Here is an 18,410-nt window from a genome sequence, read left to right as displayed (position 1 = left end):
AGGATTTAGTGACTAGCATTAGGAGATTGGAAATATAAACGAAAAGGGCTGTCCTAAGGGGGGGGTGTCTTCTCTTTTAGAAATGACTAAGAAGTGATGAGGAGGGTGGGAGGAGAACTCAGGTTTGCTTGGGTTCTGTCTCAGTGGCTGGACGTGATGACTGCTGGAGGTCCTTTTGGGCGTGTCTACGCAGCAATTCTGTTATTTCGAAATAATTTTGAAATAATGGATGGCTTATTCTGACTTCAGTAAATCTCATTCTACAAAGAATAATGCCTATTCCAAAATAGCTGTTTCGAAATAAGGCATGTCCAGATGCTCCACTGCTGCTATTTTGAAATAGCCCCTTGCCACGGCCATTCTAAGTGATTCCTCCTTTAAATCGAGATAGCACATCTACATGAGGGAAGCCTGCCTTGAACTAATTTTGAGGCTTCCCTGAAGTGTAGATGTGCTATTTCAGAATAACTATTCCGGAATAGCTTATTCCGAAATAACTGTGCAGTTTAGACATAGCCTTCTAGTACTAACGTTCTTATGATTTGCTAAATATCCTCAGGGTGATAAGCATTAGTGCTGAGGATGTACTGAGTGTGATATAAAAGGAGCAAAATGAAGAAACGGCTATTTTGAAGGCACATCGTGGAAAAGCTTCCCCGACGGTGAGCTCCTTTACACTGTGCGAGAGATGTCCAAGAGAATTACGGGGACATTTGGGACACTTTCAACAGGACAGAACAGAGTGTTAATCCCTTTGAGTAGTTAGGCATTGAAGTAGTCTGAATATATTTTGGTGACTTAATGGGCATTTAATGAGGTCCATATGGCATATTATACAACCTGAAATGGACTAGATACCCCGATCGGTCTTTGCCATCTCCATCTGAGCCGCAGTGTATCATGTCACAGGAGGGGGGAAACCGAGACAAATTTTCCTTTCTGATCGGAAGAGACTAGGAACATGCAGGAATCCATTATACTGTAGAAAGTCTCTGCTGAATATTCCTAATGTTGGCCTATGCATAGTTCAGGTTCAGTCTAATCAGTGATTCAGTTCACTCCTTTACACTGATTCTTCGGCACTAAGAAAATGAGCAAATTCAACTTGATAATGAATAAGGGCAAATCCAGCCCTCTGTTCCACCTCTGTAGGTTTGGTCAAGCAAAGATCATGGGGAACCAGTGGAGGCTTTCTCTTCCTCAGATCCTTACAGATTTCACCACACTCAGTCTGATTGGTTGGATTATACAGAGAAAAGGTTTGCTCCATTGCATAGTATGTGTGTCTTCTATTCCCACAGCACATATTTTTCTAACGTTTATAATCTCAGGAACAAATGATGAGAGTGCTTTTTAATAAGAAAATTTTATGTTGGCCGTAATATCCCTTGGATCAATGGGAGTTGAGTTATCTTGTTCCTCAATGGAGGGGGCATGAAAATATAAATTTGGGGTTAAATGTAGTCATTAGCTAATGTCATTGACATAAACACGCTTTACCATCCTTTGTGCAGGCGTAAGCCCCTGAGAACCTGTAACAGTGTAGCAAATAACACGCAGATGAGGTCTTTGGGAATGCAGTCAGAGAATGATAAATGAAGCTGACCCCTATTACACTTAGCATTTAGAACGACTATCCTCTTCAATGCAAGTAGTTCATTTTATTATGTGCCTCAGGAGTATATACCTTGGTGTCAAAGTGCAGGCCGTTTTGCCTTACAAGAGAGAGACTTTTTCCACAGGATCAAGTTTAACGAGTTTTTGGAAATAACTCCTTTTCATTCTGAATAGGCAGGGCTCAATGCAATGCCCACTGAACATAATGAGAGTCTAATCATTGATTTCAATGCGCTTTGGATGAGGACAGTGTTTCTCAATGTGGGCTGTGGGCTTGCTTGGCGAACGCCGCTAGCAGGCCCGTGCCGCTTTGTTTACCTAAATGTTCCATAGCCATGGAACCGTGCAGCTCCCATTGGCTCAGTTCACTGGTTCCAGCCAAGGGGAGCTGTTGGAAGTGGCATGGACCAAGCCACCGCTCCCTGCAGGTCCCTTAGCTGGAAAGGGTGAACCAGAGCCAACAGAAGCCATGAAGCTCTGTGGCTATGGAGCCTTTAGGTAAACAAAGTGGTGTAGGCTTGCTAGTGGCCTTCCTAAAGTGGGGCCATGGCCCACTTTAAGAAACAACTGATAAGGACCATAATGCTAAGTGTTCCTTACATCATTACCTGATAAGCACGGCAAGACTAGGTCAGATCCAAGGTCCATCTAGCCCAGTGTCCTGTCTGCCAACAGTGGCCACATGCCCCAGAGGGAGTGAATAGAACAAGGAATCATCACGTGATCCCTCCTCTCTTGCCCGTTCCCAGCTTCTGACAAACAAAAGTGACACCATCCATGCTCTGTATTGATCAAAGCCTTCATGGGTTCCTCCCCCTTCCTCATTGCTTCAATAAATCCAAACAGGTGAAATAAACCATGGGTAGAATTGTATATAATTGCAAGACATGTATGCCCAGGTGCACACACACCATGGTGAAACTGAATGGCACTAATACAGATCCGGAATGTAACATGTGGCAATGTTTTTTACACTCAAGCTAGCAAAGGAAGTGTATCTGTTAGTTTAATTTTTTTTTCACTAGGTTTCCCATACATGTAATGGGCAGGGCAGTCCAGTCTTGAGGATGTGTTTCTCAAGCAGGCAACAGGCATGGATTAAGTAGGTTGATAATCATATTGGGAAGCAGATCTTTCCTGTTTACTAATACTCTTTAATGCTAATATCACCCAATGTTTATCAGCCTGTTTGCCTATTCTTAGCTTGCAAAGAAAATTACTTTTTCAAATTGGATATGCAACTGATGGTGTTCAAATACCAATGCTTTTCTGACTCAAAGTAATGATACCATTAAAAAGAGGTGGAGTAGGGAAATTGATTTTCTGTTCAACAAATTTATATGTAATACTTGACATATAATCAATGGCTTTAGTTTACGATACATGCAACTCTATAGTTGCTGAGTAATAGTCTGGCACATAATACCTTTGTATAAATAACCCAATCTACAAAAAATCTTTCTTGACTAAACTAACTAGAACAACATTCTTAAACCACTTAACCTAATTAAGATCAATTAAACAAGGAGAGTGATTGCAAAGGGCTGTGTGTAGCAAGGGAGAGAGCTTGATATTAGTGTGCAATTATAGTGTTACATCATGAGCATAGTGATGTTAGTCACCCTAATTTATAAATTTTATAATCCACCATTCAGGATTCTTTATTTTCTATTCTTCACCAGACAAATTATGAGAGCTGAAGCATTAAGATAAGATTTAATAGTGCACTCATGTTGCTTTTATGTAGCAAGAATGATAGAAATCAGTGCTTTATTAAGCCCTAGTTCTGCAGCATTTTGCATATGCACCTAACTTTATGTACCATGTGTAATCCCACTGAAGTCAAGGGGACTACACATCTTGTATAAAGGTGAGCATGTGAGTAAGCCTTTGTATGAACAGGACTTTGGTTTGATCTCTTGAAATACACTTAATATATAAAAATACACCCAACTTTTTTTCCTCACTAGATCTGCAAGATCAGAATCTGACTTGGTGAAAACTGGTGCAGCTGCCTCATTAGCCTGAGAACATCGTTGACCATTTTTACCAGGTGAGAATTTGGCCCACAATTTTCCAAACTGTCATTAATACCAAATATGTTTACATCTCAGTCAGTCAGCATCCTTTTCTATATATTTCATTAAATCCCAGGTGATAGGGATAGAAAAACTTTCTGAGTCTTCCTCCAACCTTCTTCTCAAAACAGGTTTTCCCCCTTCTACTAGTCCCTCAGTAGTTTATCTTGCCTAAACTTTACTGTGGCTATTGACAATGCTTGGGAGAGAGACGATATGAAAATACATCTTCTACATATCCGCCTAAGACTTGCAGAGACCCTCTTAGTCTAGCAAACTGTTGCAGACGCTTTCTCCATTACTAGAATCTCCCTAAAAGCCTCGGGTTTAGAATAGATAAAGACACACAGAAAGAGAAAAAGAGAAGCATGCTTTCTAATTAAGCTCTCTTCTTCCCTTCCCAAATCTTAGGGTCAGGGCAGCAATAGAGCAGCTGAAAAAAAAAACCGTGATGAACTTGACAAAGTAACTTTAGTGCAGGTACTGGATGAGGTCCACGATCTCCGCACTAGACCAGGCGGGCGCCTGCATCTTGCAGCCCTGGGCAGGCTTTGCTTTCTATGGGAGCACTGCATAAGTGTCTGAAGTGCAAACAGCCTCCATCTAAAATGAATGGCAACTATAAGGCATAGTCAAGTAAGATAAAGTAATTATGACAAATAATTTTTATGGTATAATAGTGTGTGTGCATGCACATGTATGTATGTATTCACACTATACGCACTCATGATAGATGCATAGGAAACTTTTTAATGCAAAACAGGTGCCAAATGAGTTAATGTGCTTTCAAAGGTGGTGGTTGTTGGGGGTTGTGCACCGCAGTAGTGCCAAAACCAGGACATAGATGCCTAAAATAGGAATTGAAGTGCCTAACCTTTTGTATATTCTGGTTCATGAAACTCCACTAACTCCATGTAGTTTCTTGTTTATCTGGCCTATGCTAAAACTTTCCAAGAGACTACATCCATTTTAAAAAGAGACTTAGGCATTTAGGGCCAGGATTTTCAAAGGTATTTTGGTGTCTAAAAATACACACAGGTGTCTAGTAGGATTTTTGGAAGTGCCTAACTCCTACTGATTTCCTGAAAGTTAGGTGCCCAAATACCTTTAAAAATTTAGCCCTTAAACCCATTGGAAGTGAACAGGGCATAGATGCCTTAGTGCCCAAATCACTTTTGAAAATGAGACTTAGGCACTTTTGAAGACCTTTGGGGAGATAAAGGACTAGGAACAATCTTCTCCTAGTTCTTTTGGTCCACTAATTCCCTTCTCTATGCTTTCTGCATCCATGTTTTTCATAAACCGCTCTTGCTGTTTTCAGACACCCCTTTTACATGGAATTCCCTCCTCTGGTTTGCCAGGTCAGAAACTATCATTTAAATGTTTATTGAAAAGCTTTCTGCAATGCCCTTCAGAAGATAACATTTGTGTATAGTCAGCATTTTTTGGAGTGCACAGTACTCACTGAGGGTATGTCTACACTACAAAGTTAATTCGAACTAACAGCCGTTAGTTTGAATTAACTTTCATAGGGGCTACACATACAAACCGCTAGTTCGAATTTAAATCGAACTAGCGGTGCACTTAATTTGAACTAGGTAAACCTCATTCTACGAGGACTAACGCCTAGTTCGAATTAAGTAGTTCGAATTAAGGGTTGTGTAGCCACTTAATTCAAACTAGTGGGAGGCTAGTCCTTCCCAGGTTGCCCTGGTGGCCACTCTGGGCCAAACCAGGGAAACTTTTCTTCCCCCCTCCCAGCCCCGGAGCCCTTAAAGGGGCACGGTCTGGCTACGGTGCCCGTGCCAGTTGCAAGCCTGCCAGCACCCAGCCAGAAGACCCTGCACCTGGCACGGCATGAGCCAGCCACCCGCTGCCACCTAGCTCTCCTCTTCCCAGGACCAGGCTACCGGTTCCCAGGAGCCTGCCCAGGGCTGCAAGATGCGGGCGCCCGCCTGGTCTAGTGCGGAGATCGTGGACCTCATCCAGGTTTGGGGGGATACCTCCAAAGTCCACGATCTCTGCACTAGGCACAGGAATGTGGCCGTCAAGGGCAGGATAGCTTCCAACCTGGCCACCAAAGGCCACATGCGAACCCAGAAGCAGGTTTGCATGAAAATCAAGTTGGTCCAGTGAGACCCCCGACCCTGAGCTTAGAATATAAGAACATAAGAACGGCCATACTGGGTCAGACCAAAGGTCCATCTAGCCCAGTAGCCTGTCTGCCGACAGTGGCCACCACCAGGTACCCCAGAGGGGATGGACTGAAGAAAATGACCAAGCGATTTGTCTCGTGCCTTCCATCTCCAGCCTTCCACAAACAGAGGCCAGGGACACCATTCCTACCCCCTAGCTAATAACACTCCATGGAACCAACTTCCATGAATTTATCTAACTTCTCTTTAAATTCTGTTATAGTTCTAGCCTTCACAGCCTCCTGTGGCAAGGAGTTCCACAGGTTGACTATGTGCTGTGTGAAAAAGAACTTTCGCTTATTAGTTTTAAACCTGCTGCCCATTAATTTCATTTGGTGTCCTCTAGTCCTTATATTATGGGAACTAATGAAGAACTTTTCTTTATTCGCCCTCTCCACACCACTCATGATTTTATAGATCTCTATCATATCCCCCCTCAGTCTCCTCTTTTCTCAGCTGAAAAGTCCCAGTCTCTTTAGCCTCTCTTCATATGGGATCTGTTCCAAACCCCTAATCATTTTAGTTGCCCTTTTCTGAACCCTTTCTAAGGCCAAAATATCTTTTCTGAGGTGAGGAGACCACATCAGTACACAGTACTGAAGATATGGCGTACCATAGTTTTATACTTCCCCTTCTCCTTCCCCTGGCTTCCCCCGTCCAGCTCCCTTCTCCCAGGTTTCCCCCTCCCCTCTCCCACCCTCCCTCTTCCCTTCTCCCCCCTCCTTTTCCCAGTCTCCCCAGAGGTTAATCCCCCCCTTCCTGCCCAGTTTTGTTCAAAAATAGAAACTCTCTTTATTTAACACACGTGTCCTTTATTTTTTTACATCAGGAAGGGGGGGGCTAGAAAGGGGTAAGTGCAAGGAGGTGAGGGAGGAATGGAGCATGAGCTTTGTGGGCTTCTTGGGGTAGAAGCTCTCCTGCAGGGACTCCTGGATCCTGACAACCGCCTGATTGACCCCCTCCAGATGGCAGCCTGCGGCAAGTGCAGCCGGGCTGATGGCCAAGTGCTGTGATGGGCCGAGTGTGGGCACTCAGGGCACTCCAAGATAGGACTGCTTTGCTGTCCCTCATCGAGTTAGACAAGCAAGCGGAGAACCCTGAGAACTGTCTGTCCGGGGTGGGGGTCGTGGGTCCCTTTAAGCACAACCCTTGGCTAGCCTGAGGCAGAAGCTCCACACTCTAAGTCCTAACCTGATGCCCTGCCGGCACTGCTTCCGGCCAGCCTTAATTTCGGTTCAGGGTCCACTCGGTGTGGACATGCTATTTTGAATTAGCAAAACGCTAATTCAAATTAGTTTTTAGGTCTAGATGCACTCATTCGAATTAGCTTAGTTCAAATTAACTAATTCGAATTAAGTTAGTTCGAATTAGTGCTGTAGTGTAGACATACCCCATGGGTATAAAAAAAATCCAGGGATCTTGTAAATAATTGTCCCCAGACAAGCTTTATAAACTCAGGACATTCAACATTAAAATAATAGTTTTAAAAGAATTCCAGACACATGAAGGTATGGGAATGCACACAATCAAGGTACCCAAACAGCCTTGATTGTTCCCTGGAGGATACCTTGCAGAAAACACGTAAATGTCATTAAGGTGTTTTACCATCCATGTTCCCAGAATAGACTGACATGATGATACAGTCAAATTTTTACTCCACCTTTTTCCTCCTGTCAGGATTTTGTACTTTGATGTTTTCTGCGAAGCAGCTGGCAAAGTTCTGAGCACTATAAATGAAAAATAATAAATGACCATATAAAGATAAATGGCTTGTGCTTTAGCTTCTTCTCTCTGTATCAGCACACACTGGTAGTATCATAGTCAACCAATTGTTTTATATGACAATGCTGCGCAAGCAAGTAAATCTTCAGCTCTTTAACGACATGTACCTCATCCCCCCTCTCATAATTATTAAAGGCTAAAGGGCTTTGGTTGTCCATTCAAAACAATGAAATCAAGTTATGTGTCTCCATCAGAAAGTACACTTGTTTTTCCCTGGAGGCTGCTTGTAGCTTCTGTGAGTTATTTATGAAAATAATCTGGAGTTCTACCCTGCCAACTACTGGGACTTTGTTAGCACTAAAGCAAAAGGACAGAGCAGGCTTGGGAAAGTAATTCTCTTTTCAACTTGTGTTGAGTGCAACCATATTTTCTCAAGTGAGATTTATAATCCTTTAATGCCCAGCAAAATAAGTTTTGTGGTGTTTTTTTTTTAATCTTGCTTTTAAACCCCTTAAAGGCAAATTTATGGTGAGTGGGGAAAGGTGCCAAATAGCAACTTTTGGTAATAGCTTATTTGCCTATGTGGTGGTTAGAAGTTACCGGTGTGGCGTCCTGACCATCTTTTGCTTTGATCAATGATGTTAAATATTCAGTTGCGTGCATATGCTCCCTCTGTATATTACACGAGCTTTATGCAGATAGCTAATGCAGTGGAATTCGAGAGACCCCAAAAGCCACAAAATTAGATGAGGATTGAAGGCACCAGACCAGGTTTATTGTAAATGAAGCACAGTAATAGTTTCCCTGGATCAGAGGTTTACAGGTAGGCTAAACTGTGTGCCTGTGACAATGGACTTGATTCAGTCAGCAGCATGGGATTTGCCACTACCCCCCGGTTGGACAAAGACCACTTCCTTGAGGTACATTTTCATACATAAATACGAACAAGCTGCACATCACTTCTGACTTATTAAATTGCCACCCTTTAACGTTACCTAGTTCCCACCCATTACCCCCTGTCCGTGGGGGTTTAACAACGATTTATCCTGCTGTTAGTGTAGACCCTGTCCAACACCAGAGTTGGTACGTTCCTGTTCTCTGTGGGGCGCATGATGGTACCAAGATGTTTCTTACTGAGGTGTTGTGTTACAACCCTTCTGAAATGTGTGACCCGTCTGTGCTTAGTGCCTCATACGTATAAGTGTTTCTGTAATATCAGCCCTGTTCTTGCCAATTGCTGTGAGCAATAGGGATGTTAAAATGCTATTCATTTACTAATCATGTAGTCAATAGATTTTTTTAATCGACTACTCGATTAGTCGATAAGGACAGGCAGTTCCAGCGTGCAGTCTGGCTTGCGCCGGTTCACAGCATAACCTCCCCAGCAGCTGCTCTGCATTTTATAGCACAGGGAAGCCAGCGCACAGAGATGCTGCTCCTCAGATCTCTTCTGACTCAACATACAACCCTCTCCCCTCCTGGCTGCCGCTTGGCATTTTACAGCACAGGGAAGTCTCATATTAAAAGACTGACCCAGCGTCTCTGCGCTGGCTTCCCTATGCTGTAAAATGCAGAGCAGCAGCTGGGATGCTGCAACTAGTCGATAGTTGCTTATCGGTTAGTCCACTAGTCGACTAGTTGCTAACATCCCTAGTGAGCCTCTTGCTCATAACTTCACTTTGTTTTATATTAGCAAAGTCTGAACCATTGCCATCAAGGTCTCAGGCCCCACACCAGGCCTCTGATACCTGGACTTATGTTTTAGCCTCTCATAGAATCATAGAATAATAGGACTGGAAGGGACCTCAAGAGGTCATCGAGTCCAGCCCCCTGCCCTCAAGGCAGGATCAAGCTCCGTCTACACCATCCCTGACAGATGTCTATCTAACCTGTTCTTAAATATCTCCAGAGAGGGAGATTCCACCACCTCCCTTGGCAATTTATTCCAATATTTGACCACCCTGACAGTTAGGAATTTTTTCCTAATGTCCAATCTAAACCTCCCCTGCTGCACTTTAAGCCCATTACTCCTTGTCCTGTCCTCAGAAACCAAGAGGAACAAATTTTCTCCTTCCTCCTTGTGACACCCTTTTAGATATTTGAAAACCGCTATCATGTCCCCCCTTAATCTTCTTTTTTCCAAACTAAACAAGCCCAGTTCATGAAGCCTGGCTTCATAGGTCATGTTCTCTAAACCTTTAATCATTCTTGTCGCTCTTCTCTGTACCCTTTCCAATTTCTCCACATCTTTCTTGAAATGTGGCGCCCAGAACTGGACACAGTACTCCAGCTGAGGCCTAACTAGTGCAGAGTAGAGCGGCAGAATGACTTCACGAGTTTTGCTTACAACACACCTGTTGATACAACCTAGAATCATATTTGCTTTTTTTGCAACAGCATCACACTGTTGGCTCATATTCAACTTGTGGTCCACTATGACCCCTAGATCCCTTTCCGCCATGCTCCTTCCTAGACAGTCGCTTCCCATCTTGTATGTATGGAACTGATTGTTCCTTCCTAAGTGGAGCACTTTGCATTTCTCTTTATTAAACCTCATCCTGTTTACCTCTGACCATTTCTCTAACTTGCTAAGGTCATTTTGAATTATGTCCCTATCCTCCAAAGAAGTTGCAACCCCACCCAGTTTGGTATCATCTGCAAACTTAATAAGCGTACTCTCTATCCCAATATCTACATCATTGATGAAGATATTGAACAGTACGGGTCCCAAAACAGACCCTTGAGGAACTCCACTTGTTATCCCTTTCCAGCAGGATTTAGAACCATTAACAACAACTCTCTGACTACGGTTATCCAGCCAATTATGCACCCACCTTATCGTGGCCTTATCTAAGTTATATTTGCCTAGTTTATCAATAAGAATATCATGCGAGACCGTATCAAATGCCTTACTAAAGTGTAGGTATATGACATCCACCGCTTCTCCCTTATCCACAAGGCTCGTTATCCTATCAAAGAAAGCTACTGCAGTCATCTTACTGCAGTCTCAATCTGTAAGCCCTGTGGAGCAGATACTGACTCTTATTATATATATAGTATTGTGGTGCTCTGATTCGCAGCCAGGCATGATCCAGTAGCTTGTGTGCTCACATTTAATTCCCCGCTGTATCACCATTTTTCCTTTTGTGACCTTAGGTCAGGGGTACGCAATCATTTTTTGCCGGACTGCACCGGAAGAGGTGGGGCCTCAAGAGGAAGGGTTGGGGCCAGGATACTTCTGGGTTCCCCACCCCAAACCATGATTGGTGTCAGGGTGGGGGAGCACCTTTGCCCACTCCAAGTTTTCCCTAGGTGCCCGTGCCTGTGGTGTGGGAAGAGACTTCCCCACCCTCCAGCCAATCAGGGCCTGGGGACGGGGGAGCGCGCTAAGTCTCCTCCTGGAGCTTTAAGCGCCATGTGCTGCTCGCAGGGCAGGAACAGGGTAGAGGAAACTTTGTGCACTAACCCCTGCCCCTGGGACCCTAATTGGCCTGGGGGTGGGGAAGTGGCAGGACCTCTGTGGGCCAGATCCACCTGCTTGGCTGGCTAGATTTGGCCCATTGACTCTCTTTTGCCCACTCCTGCCTTAGGCAAACACCCAGTCTTTCTGTGCTTCAATTCTCCATGTGTAAGATGGGTATAATAATAATGGTACCTAACACTTCTACTGATGAAAATCTCTCTATAGAGCTCAAAGTGCTTTCCAAAAGGATGTCAGAATCAGCATCCCCATTTTACAGATGGGGAAACGGAGCAGAAATTAGAGGCAGGATGAATTGGCCTTGTTTGCGCTGGTCCTCCACTTGATAAGGTAACTTGCTGCTTTTCATGAGCTAGTATATTTATTCCTGCCTCTGCAAGTTCCACTCCATGCATCTGACTGAGTTGGTTTGTGCCCACAGAAGCTTATACTCCTATAAATCTTTCAGACTTTCAGGTGCCACAGGACTCCTTGTTGTTTTTCAGCTACAGACTCACATGACTATCCCTCTAATACTTATAGTATCATGGGTCTTTCTGTGCCTCTTTTCTTCCATATTTAAAAGTGGAAAGATGTTACCTACCCCACAAGGGTTCGATGAGGCTTCATAAATCATGTTCAAGAGCTCTTTGTGATCCTCAGACACAGGATGCTAGTGAAGAGCAAGTTGTTATTTTAAGGTGCTTTTTTTCCCAAATGTTATATTGTATGCCTACCATTATAAGAAATGGCACTGTGTTCCTAAACAAATAGAAGACTTTAAGCCTCCCTTCACAATCAAATGCCCAAAGAAAGATCAATACAGTTGTAAAGGAGATTTCTGAAGGTAAGGTGTACACGTGAAAGGTCAAAATATTAAATAAATCAGCATTCCCTACGTCATTCATATTGTGCAGTGTTAGTTAAATATAAACATACTTAGCAATTTGTTGCATTGGTGGTACATTATTAGCGCTACAGAACAAAATATCCCTAAATGTATTTTTACTTGTTGTTTTGTTTTGGTCCTTACATAGTTCTTCTAATATTAGATGTACAGCTGACCTTTTCTTTAGAGAGAGAACCATTCACACACTCAGCAAATGCAGGAGAATATGAGGTTTTTAGAAACCTGGAGGGTACCATTTTTTTTAAACCTGACTTGAATTAGGTTTGACACTTACGAGTTGTTGAAGGGCTTCACCGTTCAGAAAAATAGTCTCACCTCTCTTGGGTAGATGTGACAGGCCAGTCTCAGCAAGACGCTGTGATTCAGATCCTCATGTAGAAGTCAGTGTAACTCTGCTCACTGAATTTACTGCCTTAAATGTAGTTAAAGGTCTGGCCCTGCATATTGAGTGGAGTGTTAACCTTTGCTACTGTAAAGCTGAGACATGAACAGAAAGAGCATCCTTTGTCTGATAAGAAACAAACACAATTGGATGAAGGAAATCCTCAACCAGATCCAAAGCAAAGATTTGTAGTATTGCTCACCACAGAGAGGGAAAACTCCTTACTGCTTCTCACCTCTCCAGTACTACTCCCAAATTCTCACCACCAGACCCAGCCCACAGTGCATCTCTCTTAAAATGAAATGGGAAATGAGTCCATTCTCAAAAAACTGTCACTACCTTGAAAATCTCTGTTTAGAGAAAGTCCTTCTCATGTGGTCTATGCACCCGTTCATGGTAGAGTACTTCTCTCGAGTACAGTGTTTCTTAAAATTTTTAAGACCAAGGAACACCAAACATTTTTTTTAATGAGGAAAACCAAGGATTTTGTGTTGGGGGGGGGGAGAGGGAAGGGTTGGGGAAAGTTATTGAGGGGGAAAAAAGTTTCCCCTTTAAGGGTGGCCATTTTGAATTTTGTTGTTCTCCGCGGCACACCTCCAACTGCCTTGTGGCACACCCTGGAACACAGTTCAAGAAACACTGCTCTAGTATCTGTACATCTATTTCTCACCTGTATTGAACAAGTGAAAGGTCTGTGAGGCTGACTCATTCATGTGAATCTGACTGTTACAGTCTCATCTAGCGGGAACCTTTAGCAATGTTCTGTATTTCTGTGAGGCTTCATGGAAGAACGTATGGAGACTCATTCATAGGGCAATAGAAAATGTAGTCACGTGGTATCTAAATGATGAATCAAATAGAACATCAGAGTCTCTGCACCTGCTGAAGGCAGCATAGACATTTAAGACTTGTAGGTTGCTAGGGTTTGTTTTATGGTTATTCTCTAGATTAAAAGGAATCATTTCTGGAAGCTCTGTGGCCTGCATTACGCAGAAGGTTGCACTAGATATTCACAATGGTCTCTTCTGATCTTAATCCTCATCTTCCAGGGACCTGCACTCTCATTCTGAAGTGTCTTGCTTCATTCTGTGTATTCTGCTGCTAGGCAAGCCAATTTATGAACTCTTCCAACTGCAGGCCGGAGCTGTTTGGAGAATTTTGTGCTTAAGTGTTTTTTTGGTTTTGGTTGGAAAATGCTGAATTAAAAAAAGTCCCTAGGAAAATAAGTTTTGACAAATTTCTTCCCTTGAAATTTTTTTTGGAAATTTCAAAATTATTAGCTTCATTTTGACATTCTCTAAATGGGAGGGTGGAGGGGGAATCTGTTTTTTCTGGTTTGAAACAACTTTCTGCTTGAAATGGAACCTCATTTTATAGCTTAAAACCCACAAATATAATCAGTGTTTTGATTGACCGAAACGGATTTTTTTTTCTCACAACAATTTGAGTTTTTGACTTTTTGCGTCACTTTAGGATGGGGAAAAACTAATAACTTAAAATTGTGCAAGGTGGAGACACCTGTTTCTGCCCTTCTGTATTGTGGATGAATAAATCCCTTCAACAAAACCTTGTTAGATAACACCGGCTATGTGAAAATGCAAAGGTATCCATGACAATGAGCTTTTCTAGTGTTAGATGTGGGCCTATGAACTGATACTTGGAGGTGCTGATGTACCTCAACTGTCGTATTGAAGTCCGTGTGAATCACTGGTGCTGCTACATTCCTTGTACAAGTAGCAAAGGAAAATAGGAAGCCTACATCTATCAAGAGACCACCTCTGTTTCACTAGAGCATCACCCTTCCATTAGGAATGCAACAAAGAAAGGGGTGAACCTGAGGTGAACATATGACAGACTTGTCTAACTGCCATTTTAACAACCATTAAAAACAAGGGCTATTGATCTTAATGTCCCTGCAAGGGAAAATCCTTCCTGAGGATGAAGAATCATGCGGCGTATGGTTAGTGCACATCAGTTTAAAGACCAAGGAGTGTTTCCATCTGTGGCTTTGACCTACCTGGCAGGAGCAGCACTTCCATCATTTTTGGGAGTGTTTGTACTCACAAGGACAATATTGTTAAGTCTTGCTGGTGTCAGCACGCTGGAATTTGCCCTAGCTCTAATGAGGTGTCACATAAAATTAGTTGTAATTCATAGTTTCATTTTGTGTGAACTTTTTAAATTAACTTTTTCTCCAGTGTTCCAACTGAAAGCGAATTAATGAGACCCAACTATCACATTTGGCTGGAGTTGTTTGGCCTATAACCAAGGAATAACAGCAATAGCTAAACTGAATGGGCCTTATTTTTAGTCGTTTACATCAGTTGAGTGTAAAATGTTACTAGATCGGCACAGTAGGAATTCCTCGTTTCTCCTCAAAATAGTTCATACCACTTTGGCAGTATAAAAGGTCTTTTAAAGAGGGTTTACACACAACTTACCACTAGAATGGCCTTGTCCTAAGTGGGAATGAGGCCCATAGTATCTTACACTGCTTACTTTGCACTGATTTAAAACACTACATAGGCGACAGTGTACTGACAGACTAGGCCCCAGAAGTGGAGATTTGAAAGCAGCCATGTAGGCAGTTAAGTCAAGTGTGGGCAATAAAATGGCCATGGTTCACCAGGAATAGCCCCTGGAGGACCGCTGCTGTTCTATTTACCTGCATCTCTGCCAGTATGGGTGATGGGGAGCTCCCATTGGCTGGAAATGGTGATCGTGGCCAATAGGAGCTGTGATTCTCCCATACCTGCAAAGGCACAGGTCAATATAGTGATGTGGGGCCCACCAGAAGCTAACCTTGACAGACTGGATCTAGCTAGCAAGCTGATATTTGCCCATATCTGTATTAAATGGTCATGACTTTCTGGGGGGTGGGCAGGGAGGAAGTATAGTTGAGAGAAACCTAATTTTCCCCTTTCATATTTCACAGTCCAATACACAGAATAAGCCTTTTGAATGGCAGTTCCTAATGCCAATACAGATTAACTCTCTCAAATTGATGTAGGGGTAGCATGAGTGGGATGATCAATACCCATATAGCCATTTTTGACAATACAATCAGCTCTTTCATGATCCTACTTACTAGAATTTATCTCTCCTCTCCTCCTCAGTAGCAATGGTTCCTCCAGGGTATTTTGTGAATGGATGGGCCACATAAAATGCTGTTTCACAGAGCCAAATCTCTCCTTCCAATCAGTTTGAAGTGCCCAGCCTTCCTTTGTATTAAGAAATTACATCTGGGCCATTCTGCAGATAAGGGATTTGTAGGCAATTCTGTTGATAAAGAACAAAGCACACTGGGAAAAAGCAGAAGTGTTAGGATGTACACTATTTCATCTGAACCTGGAAAAAATACTGCTTAAGAGAATTTTCATGGCTTTTTTCATCAATGGGCAAAAGGGATGTTAGTTGCAGATAAGGAAAAAGCAACATTTTCCTCTATAATTGTACAAATAACAGGAAAGTCAATAAACAAGGTTGCCCACATAGCGTTCCTGTGTGAGATCTGTTGTGCTGGGTATTCTGTGTGGAGCCACCTAGTAGCATCAGAGCAAGAGCTGTAGGGCTGGCCTACAATCAGAGTAGACCACATGCAGAGGCTTGTGAAAAATACCATAGATATGTAAGTGCTCTGCCACCATCCCCTGTCTGTAAACCTCTGAAAGTTACTGCCGAATTCAGTGCAGATCTCTGCCAGCAAAGTTCACAGGGGTTGTCGTCAGCCCATGGAGATAAATGTAGCCTTTGGTTTTAGTTTTGTTTGCTCTCTGTTCTGTTGCTTCTCTCTCTACCCATCCCCACCCACCTAGGGATGTAGCTTGGTTTCATAATTAACTATGACTATTACCTGACTCCAGTCTAACCCTAAATCATCTGCCCTCAGTTTGGAGATGCTTTCAACTCAAGCTGGCAAAGCTAGCTGGGGATATGGGTTATAGCCTCCGTTTTACTTTTTCTCAGGCTGGTAACCCACCTTTTTGTGGTGAGGATCTGGGGATCAAGTAGTGTCTCCCCACAAAGCATTCGCTGTTGAGGGGATCTGGGTATGGAACAATCTGCCAGAGCAGATCAGGCAAATCCAGAGTCTTTCCATCTTTAGGAAATGGCGCAAAACCTTTTTTAAGAGAGCTTTGCCATCTGAAATGAGGCTCACATTTTGAAAAGCCCCTTTCTCTTCCCCAACTCTGACCCAGCACTGGGAGAATTTTGACTTGAAAAGGGAGGCATGCTGGAAACTCCATGGATTCTGCTCAGGATGTTTGCTATTGGATTTTATGTGGCAGGTGTTCAAATAACATGGTGAGTGGCATGTGTGTATAAATAGAGCTGGCAGAAGTGCTGGTGTGCACATGGGCTAGCTTGAAGAAGTCTAACAGAGGCCGGGTAAGGAAATGGTGGTGGTGCAGACCTTGGCTGCTATTTCGAGGTCCCTGAACTAGAACCTGAAGTGCTGGGGAAAAAGGGAGAACCAGGATTCCCACAACAGCCACTGGGGGAGCAGTTTTGCTTTAAATTAGAGGACTGCTAGGAATGATACCTAGACAGCCTCATGAAACTCTGATAGCCCAAGCAGGGTGAGAGCCTCGTCCTACTCCTGGGTCACAACACCAGGTAAGCACCGGGGGATAGACCTGGATGCAAAGTGAGTGGGCCATGGCCCTCCCATGCTTACACCCCTGCTGCAGAATGAGTAGAGAGCCCTCACGCCCACTCTGTTCTAAAATTTGATTTGTCAATTTCACATGCGTTCAGTTTTTTGATTGTATCACTTTGGTATAAATGGTTGTGCCGATTTTCTTCCACATATTGATCTGAGGAAGTGGGTCTGGCCCATGAAAGCTCATCACCTAATAAACCATCTTGTTAGTCTTTAAAGTGCTACGTAGTTCTGTCTTCTGTTGCAATGAGTGTGACTTGTTGCTTTGTTTTTACATTATATATGAAAGCACAAAGTGTGATTTCCCCCCCCCCCCCACACACACACACTATTCTGTATTAAACAAGCAAGGTACCCATGTGAATGGGGATTTCTGATTGGTTTCTTCCAATAATAGTCTTGCTCTAGCTTTGTCCAGGATCCTTTTCCCAGAAAGCACTTGCCAGCTCCTTTAGTGAGTGTATTCCCACACGTATTGTCGTGTTAAATTCAGGTTCTGCACCGCACCTCTCTTATTACTAAAATTAACAGCCGGCTCACCCTGACAATTTCTCCAGCCTTCAGCTTTTCAGTTCGGTTCTGGCAGCACATTTGGGATTGCTTCCATCTCCTTCAATGAAGAAATAAATGCAGATGAGACCCTTGACGATTACGTAAAGCAACATACAAGGAAAATCTAGTTTTAGGAAAGCTTAAAGCTGTGCGCATGTTCAGAACCCCTAGAGTGCATGCTCTGGGTTTGTGAATGTGGGCGTTTCGCTCACAGTTTTCTCAGGGCTTGGTGTGGCAGTAACTGCTGAGGAACTGGAGTTGTGTTTGCGTGGCTGCAATACGTCGGCATCGCAGGAGTTTTCAGTCCTTGTTTTTTTATACGCAGCTGCTAGAGCATGTGCTCTGGGTTTGCACACATTTAGAACCCTAGAGGGCATGCTCTGGGTTTGCGAATGTAGGTGGTTTTGCTCTCAGTTTCCTCAGGGCAGGTGTGGTGGTGGCTGCTGAGGAACTGGAGCTGTGGTTTCATGGTTGTTTTTTTACCAGAGTCTTTTGTTTTGTCCATGGGTTTGACATATGAGGTTTGGACCTCCCGGATGCTTCATCAGCACTCTTGTGCTGTTTTGTGTTGTTAAAGGTCTCAAAGCAGATTCCTGGTTCTTTGGAGGTTCTGGAGGAGGTGTCCTTGTAGCTCTGACTACAGCATTGTCAGAAAAGTTGCCCATGACTATGAGGTGGGGGAAAAACATTTAAAAAAAAACAAAACAAAACCCTGAACTTTACCATCTGTCTCACCCACACCTATGTATTTACTTAAAACCTCATAGAACAACTAAACCAATAAGCAAAATATATTTACTGGGCTTCATCCATCCATCAGTCACCGATGCC

At 43.2% G+C, this 18,410-nt stretch overlaps 1 long non-coding RNA gene across 2 annotated transcripts in view; it reads left to right on the top strand.

Moving 5' to 3' along the window:
- LOC142829796 (uncharacterized) overlaps positions 1–18,410 on the top strand; it is a 293,243-nt gene that overhangs the window by 77,058 nt on the left and 197,775 nt on the right. For both annotated transcript variants that reach the window (XR_012904587.2, XR_016349839.1), the window contains exon 2: positions 3,588–3,670. This is a non-coding gene — a long non-coding RNA (uncharacterized LOC142829796). The remainder of the gene's footprint in view (positions 1–3,587; positions 3,671–18,410) is intronic.

Source organism: Pelodiscus sinensis, chromosome 6, assembly GCF_052426305.1.
Source record: "Pelodiscus sinensis isolate ZL-2025 chromosome 6, ASM5242630v1, whole genome shotgun sequence".
NCBI classification, from domain to species: Eukaryota; Metazoa; Chordata; order Testudines; family Trionychidae; genus Pelodiscus; species Pelodiscus sinensis.
Note: the sequence above shows the minus strand (reverse complement) of the source record. Positions and strands in the feature narration are given on the sequence as shown.